Source organism: Helianthus annuus, chromosome 16 (assembly GCF_002127325.2).
Source record: "Helianthus annuus cultivar XRQ/B chromosome 16, HanXRQr2.0-SUNRISE, whole genome shotgun sequence".
NCBI classification, from domain to species: Eukaryota; Viridiplantae; Streptophyta; class Magnoliopsida; order Asterales; family Asteraceae; genus Helianthus; species Helianthus annuus.
The window spans coordinates 20,447,259-20,455,212 of NC_035448.2; the positions used below are offsets into that span (position 1 = coordinate 20,447,259).

General features: G+C 32.9%; 1 long non-coding RNA gene across 9 annotated transcripts; it reads left to right on the top strand.

Moving 5' to 3' along the window:
• The first annotated feature begins 1,364 nt into the window (after positions 1–1,364).
• On the top strand, positions 1,365–6,301 carry LOC110916484. Of its 9 annotated transcripts, none has more exons than XR_002579797.2 (9): positions 1,365–1,733; positions 1,936–2,065; positions 2,140–2,248; positions 2,479–2,718; positions 3,212–3,409; positions 3,460–4,365; positions 5,448–5,576; positions 5,710–5,825; positions 5,965–6,301. It is a non-coding gene; the product is annotated as an uncharacterized LOC110916484 (long non-coding RNA). The 9 variants fall into 9 exon arrangements; XR_002579795.2 differs by having other exon boundaries at positions 1,366–1,733; positions 5,448–5,546; XR_002579799.2 differs by having other exon boundaries at positions 1,365–1,744; positions 5,448–5,546; positions 5,710–6,301.
• The last annotated feature ends 1,653 nt before the right edge of the window (positions 6,302–7,954 follow it).

The following is a 7,954-nucleotide window of genomic DNA, read 5'->3' on the forward strand; positions in this document are numbered from 1 at the left end:
TCGTAAATATTACCAAGTCTATCATATTTTTGACAACAAGAAAATATATTATTTTGGGAGTTAAAAATATATTTTCCTAGTATATTTAGAAGATATATAATTTTTGAGAAAAATATATATTCTGGGGCAATACGTGATTGAACAAAATAAGTTTATATATTTAAGTGAGACTTGAAATATATGGTTTTGGAAATACGTATTGGGAATATATTAACATATTTCTATTTAGAACAATACACCGAAATACGACGCCATTACTTGGCGAGTTATACAAATACAAAAACGAAAATACATGTATAAGATACCCCCATCCTTGGGAAGGAAAAATACGAAGTTAAAATACTTGAGAAGTAGGAATATGAAATATTGTTTAACAATTATTCCAAAACTAAATATAATTATTATAACTTGGAATAATATCAGAAACGTAACTCAAAAACATAAATACTAAGACAAAGCACGACCCGTTCGTCTAATAGACGTTCGAACATTGTAGGTAGTCGTGTTTGCTGAGGAGACTTGGGTTACACATACTGAAGACGCAATACAGTGAGTTCATGATTCCCCCTTTTCTCTTTACTGTTTTCAGTTTTATACTTCGGGGGTGAAATACATGCGATAAATATTACAAACATTTATTACATGGTATGGTTAGCGTAGGGAGGGTTTTTACTACTTAGATCATGTGAGTGGGTAGGTGGAACTTAAGGCCATTAATCCTCGTTGTAGGACCGAGGGACATGAGTGATAGATCTATTCGGGTGTAGCGAGCCCCACTCCTGAGTCCGTCGAGTGGACCATGAGGTGACTATGTGCCTGACGCCAAAATCTGCTAGGTTTGAGTCTTCCTGCATCACTTCACACATATCAATGGCTTTGCAAACCATTGGTGATCTCTTTTTCCTTATTGCTATATACCAGGGACTTACATACATACTTACAACGTTTTTCAAAGGCTTATACATACACACAAACAAACACATGAACTCGCTCAACTTTTGTTGATGTTTCTCAAACTACATGTATTTCAGGAAATTTTAATAGATCTGGCGGGCGTTGAAAGTTTTTATGTTGCGTTAAGAATAAAGATGTCATCCATGGTCTTTGAGTTTGGACGGTGTGTCTTATTCCTGGACAAGACATGTCTTCCAAACCTTGGTATTATTCAATATCTTTTGACGAGTCTTTAATGAACTCATAAACATTTTGTACGATTTGTAAAACTAGAATTTGTAGTCTACGTTTTTAAACGATATTGTTATGTTTTAAACTTATTTAATGGATGACAAACCTATGGTTTTATCATACAGTTGATGTTATGATTGAATGCAATGATATTAAGAAAGTCACACCATAATCACGCTTCCGCAAAAGTCAGGGTGTGACAGGAAGCATGTTGTTATGAACGCCACTGCGTTTTTGACATTGTTAATGTTTTATTGATTAGGTTAATTTTGGTTTCTCTTGTGAGTTTCGGCGAGACTAGGGTTTCAAATCTATGATTTAGGTTATCAGATCTACGATTATGGATTTTAGAAACAAAAATCGTTCTAGGGTTATGATTTTTTTTAATGTAGCTGTTATTTAATTCATGTTAGCTCTTTCCCATCATATTTACACAATTTCTAATTTTTATACATATAGTATGTATTCGGTCTAGGGCCTTTATAAACTACATTGGTGAAAATGGAAATTGGCTCTGGCAAAGATGATTGCTATACAAGCCGGAAAAGGTATGGTGAAGGTTGATTGCAGATATATTTAAATTTTTATTTTTGAGAACTTTAATAGATTGCTTCTCATCCTGATTGCATAATTGCTTTTCTTTCGTGAGTTTAATGTGTTTACACAACTAATATGCATATCTAGGGCTTTGCTTTATTATAAATACAATATGTGAGAACGTGATTGATTTTATTATTTGTGTGATTCCAGGTCGCATCCGATGAAATCCTTCGTCTTTGGTGATTCAGTTTTGTTTACTGTCATTGAACATTCTTAGTTTGTTTATCAGTGGGTGAATCATCCCAAGATGTTAGATGTCGAATGCAAGAGGACATTTAAGGTAATTAATCTTTTCATAATCTCGATAACTGTAAGTTTTAGTACTCTTTGTAAGTTGCAATGATATTGTTTCAGGACACTAACTTTAAAGAATGGAAGCTTGTGATTCAATAAATAATCAAGTTGGACAAATATACAAGGGGAATGCGAAAGTATCTCATGGGGATGATAATGTTGTGTGAAGGTGGGTTTTGTAAGTTTGTTAATCAGTGTTTTAGAGTCGAATTTATAGGTGCACGCCAAGTGCTTAATAAAATGTCTGTTTGAAATTTGAAGGTTCAACAAATTAGTAACTCAAAAGGTTCATGTATTGTTCTTGAATTTGATCATACTTTTTTTTTTATTTTAAATATGAAGAATAAAAATGTGTACATGCAGGTTTTTTTCGACTCATGTGCTCTAATCTTTTTGTAGGGTGTTTGAAGTTACTGTCATCAGTGGCGAAACTTGAAAAAAAAGTTCGGGGGGTCGAAAACGTATATACCTAAATTTTTTTTTATAAAACCGGGGGTCGAAAACGTATATACCTACAAAATTCTATACGAAACGTACATATATAACACTACTGGCCGAAAAGTTCGGGGGGTTGGGCGCCCCCTCCCGCCCCTTAAATCATGCGCCCCTGACTGTCATGATAGAAAGCTCTTTCTTCAGGTGAGAAGTTAACTGTAGTTTTGTTTATTGTTTAGGTGATACTATTTCTATTATTTAAACCTGGACATAAAACAATTTTCTACTAATGGTGAAATAATTGGAGGCCTTGACATAAAGAGCTACTTGAAAAATTCATTTTATAAACGTGAAAATAGTTTAAAAGCAATTAAATATCATATATACTTATAGTGTTGGGAATTACCGAGTCTGAGTCCGTCCACGGTTCAGGGAACATGGGATGGCTAAATAAAGCGATTTGACCTGTGTCATTTTACGCCAAAAGGTTAACAAGTAGGTTATTTATGATGAATATTTGAAAGTTGTAACTGGTCTTTTTAATACATGTCAAAACGGGTTATAACCCAACTGATATTCATCCGCCTCACTTACACAAAACCTAACACTTTGGCGATTTAATTTCTGATTTTGGCCGATTAGATTATTCAAAACTTTGAATATATGATGACGGTGTTGTTGGATGATATTGTTCCAGCTGAAGTGGTATGGTTACGGATCCTCAAAGAGCTTAAACTGTACGTTGATCCGAATCTTGATCCGGTGCTCATAGTGCCTGGGATTGCTAAATAACATTTAAATGCTAAAGATGGTGAAACGGGGAAGAAAGAGCGAGTTTGGGTAGTTAATCGTGAATTTAGAGATAAACTTTGGTGTAAATTTGATCCTGAATCGGGTAGGTTTTTTTTTCTATTAATTATTGAGTAATTAAGCTATTTTGATTAGGGCTTTTGAATTAGGGTGCACACATTGCTAGCCAGAACCGAGGTCAATGAGGTATGGTTGTCGGGTCTCTTTTAAGAACATAACCAGTTTGGGTCGTGCCAGTTCGGACTTGGTATACCACTCGCCCCGCTGCACCTTTTTTGTCAGGTATAATGTTATCATATGTTAGTTTTGCATGGTTTTGTCGGGTCTCTTTTTCATTAGTTTTTACTCGATTATCTTTAGAATTTGTAAGACATTTATTGAAGCAAAAATTATTAACTACACATGAAAGTATAAATTTTGCAGCTACTTCAATCAGATTTAATCCTCATGTGGCAGGGTAGTTGAAAGAAATATATGCTTTATGAGACCTTGCTTCTTAATTGACATCCACTTTTTGGCAACTATTTTCTTGCATAAGCAAATTCAAACATCTTAAAAATCTTATTTTAACTATAATATGGGTATGTTTGTTAATTTAAAATTTTCAATCAAGAACAAGTGGGGTGGATTGGTTACTTATCATAGTACACGGTTCGCTATGTAGAGAAGAAAAAACTAATGTATACAGATGCACCACAAGATGTGTAGACCATAGAAATCTATTATCTCAGATTATATAGATTATATGAAGATGTGATCGTGTTTGATCACGTGCAAAAGGTACTCGATAGCATAATTGCATACCGTTTTCAGTTTCATGAATCTTTATTATAATTATGATTCTTTAACAAGTTGAGACTTTTTCGTTTTCATTTATTCGGTTCATTGTAATTTAATCTTTATGTAAGTAACGAAACTCTTTTTTTTTTTCATTTCAATGCTTTTAATGATCATGGGTTAATGTGAACTGTCCCAACGCACAAAGAGAGCATATCTGGAGAATATTCATTTGATTGGACGATGGAATAGACGAAGGCTCATGTAAGTTTCTAATACTATATCCACATAGCTTTTTAATATATATATATATATATATATATAATACTATATACTACATAATAATAAAAGTAATCATATGTATCTGTGTGTATGAATTGAAGGTACTAAATGTAATTTAATAAACGAGCCTATCCATTTTAGATACAAATATGCATGATAGGCTTAAAATTAAAGTTTATCCTTGAGAATGGTAGAAAAGTGTTTAGAATATAATACCTAATGAGTAATGTCCCACTATCTTTAATGTTATAACTTTTTTTTTAGTACTCAATTTTGAGTCAGTCAAATTTGGGTGATGATATTAACTGGTTAGATTAAATGTGAATTCTTTAAATATTTGGAAATTATAATTAACATTTATATGTTAAATTTGAATAAAAACAAACCAGTTCACATATTCGAAGCAGTTTGACTTTCTACTAAAGTCAAAATAAAATGTTGATAATGTTAGTCAAAACTATAAAGAAATTATTTTACTTCTTTAAGAAAACAAAGGTTTTTTTTTTTTTTTTTTTTTTTTTTTTTTTGTAATTTAGAGGATTAGTTTTGCTAAAGACGGGTAGTCTAGAATTTCGTAAATTCGAAGAAGTTTTAGCAAGTTGCAGGTTTATTAGTGTCATATTCCTGCATTATTAATATTGCAAAGAAAAAGGGAAATTCCCCATGAAAACAAATAGTTACTTATAGATATTAGTGCATCACTGCATCAGCACTATTAAAAGTAATATCCACAATATTGGTAAGAGTATGGTTACTTATACATGTAGTGGGTCAAATGGGTCAAATAATTTAAATTCGGGAGTGTACTCCACAATCTATTTAAATCTAAGAGTGCCACAAACTTGGTTTTAGAAAGCGAAAAGGGCACTGAGGTGCAAGATGCTCATATAATTTTTTATGTGTCTCCACTACGCCAAAAATAGCTATAAATAAACCAATATATAAATTATTGATGTACAATCGAAAAAGCCACTAGTTGGAGTTACAGTGGTATGATATCTACATTTACATAAAGTTCACTTTTTGAACCACAAATATGATCCTTTCATATTTATTGTTCGTAGGACTATTTTTTTGGAATCATCCAAAGCCTTTAATCTATATAATGGGATCCCATGGCAACAATATTCTAGATGGATCTATTTTTGGGATTCTACATTTTGGTAGGCATTTGAAACTTCAGTTGGCACTTGGTACTATCTTCTTTTTAGTTCTTTGAAGTTTAAACCGATCTAAACAGTTTATGTTATCAGATTATCAATTTTAGTATCTGTCAGTTAAGCAAAACCAATTTTCTAAAACATATTTTATTCATGTTCTTGGTAGGTTATCGACAAGTTTTGCTACCCCTTAATGGCAAATTGAGCCAAATGGCCTTCCGTGTGACAACCATGGAAGTCTACTTATGAGTAGGACAAGTCTGCCACAAGCAACTTTTGAAGGTTTTTAAAAAGCAAATGATCAATTTATCTTTTATTTATTATATAAGATTTAATGTCGTCGGGCAAGGTGATTTGATGAAAGTTATACGAAGCGAAGGGATTGGATGATTATACTTCCGTGGTTGGATTCTTATAACAGGTTATACGAAGCGAAGGGATTGGAGGATTATACATTAGCCTTAGCAGAGACCCTGGCGTTATACATTTCATGATTCTAGATCTGTATATAGTAAGTATAATAAACTTTATATCCACTAAGAATGTATTAATGCCTTACAGTTTTGTGTTCGTGACTCATGCGCCTCATAGCAATATGTTCTAGAGTTGTATGTACTACATCGGTTGGGTTTGAAGTTATAATGGTTCTAAGGTTGTATAACGTACATCAATTGGGTATAAAGTGATTAAAGGTTGTATATAGTACATCAAATTGGTCTTTGTAAGTTTCTCTTTATTATATTGTAGAAAATGGAGTATTTTATTCTTTTGTAGAAATTAAATATCTATTAACATGTCATATGAAGTTGTTGCATTTATAGTGGTTTTAAAATGTATATTTTTAACCATTCCTTCATTTCCTTATTTTTCGGTTTTGTTAGATTTATAGTACGATGCTTCGTTGTATTTTAATCTTCAACTTCAGATTTCCATAATAAGTTCATGCGTACAGTTCGTACAGTTCTTTATGATCAGTATAATTGTAATTTTTTTCCTAAAAATAAAAAAACATATAATTTCTCAACACCGCGAAATTCGCGTGTATTAGCACTAGTACCTTAATGAACGAATATAAAAAAACAGCAACAAAGTAACACTACAAGTAGTGAACTTGGAAGATATCAAATGACGGACTTTACATCTATCATGACTCCAAGTGATTTTCAAAATTTTGATATGTTGGTTTGGCGGAAAGGTAAGAAAGATCAATTTCTGATCCAAGCCACTATGACCTAGGATCTACTAACCGTTCAAACTTCTACGATAGCTTCGAAATCTGTTTTTTTTTTTCTACTAGTGATATGGTTATATCGCTTATGAGAACGAGACTCACTCTAAAATCATTCGAGATGTCTATTTACTTGAAGGATTACTTGGACGCGGTGAAAATAATCCAACATGTTTCATCATTCGATGGCGAATTAGAATACGAAGGCGAGTAGATGACGGGCTGATAAACCCAAGGGCGAAGGATTTAAGGGGCGGGGAGGGGCGCCCCCCCCCCTCCCGAATTTTTCGGTCAGTAGTGTTATATATGTACGTTTCGTATAGAATTTTGTAGGTATATACGTTTTCAACCCCCCAGATTTATAAAAAAAAAATAGGTACACATGTTTTCGACCCCCCGATTTTAGTTTTTTTATTTATATAGCCCAAATAAAATATTTAATTAGTCCAAATATTATAGCCCAAATCATTATATTTGGTAGAATACTAGAATGTATATTATATAACCCAACTCAAATCATTATATAGCTCAACTTAAAAGTCCACCCTATCCAAAAAAAAACCTAAATTCGTTTACTTTGGGACATCGACCAGAAGAACAACAGAAGCCACAAGCCATAACTGCAGAAGGGGTGGGGGGGGGACGCAGGTTCCAGAACTGTTCGACTTCAGCTTCTTGTTCGAGAACAGAAGCCAAAACACTGCTCGTTGTTGTGGTCTTGTACTCTTGTTCGACTTCTTCAATCTTCATAAGGTTAAATGTATGTGTTTTTTATCTTTAGGTTTAATTTAGGACTGCAATTTATGTGATTTAGGTTGAAATTAGGGGTGAAATTGTTCCGAATTTTTGCCCTAAACTTGTTGAATCTTTTTGTAACTATGTCTAATTTTATTTGTTTAATCTTATTGTGATTTGATTTAGATAGAAATTCTAGTTTAAAATTTAGGGTGATTTGTTAACTTGTTTTGTTATTAGATTATGCTTTGTGGAAGAATAAAATAATAACTTCTTTTTTAATGTTTGAGAACGTTTTTCATTTGATATTAATGTTTGACTCGACCCGACCCGAATCGAATCCCCGACGTCTGAACCGAACATACACCTCGAAACTATGCGATAAATTTTTTTAGGTCCGTTACTTTCCGACCCTCCGAACTTTTTTTCAAGCTTCGCCACTGGATAA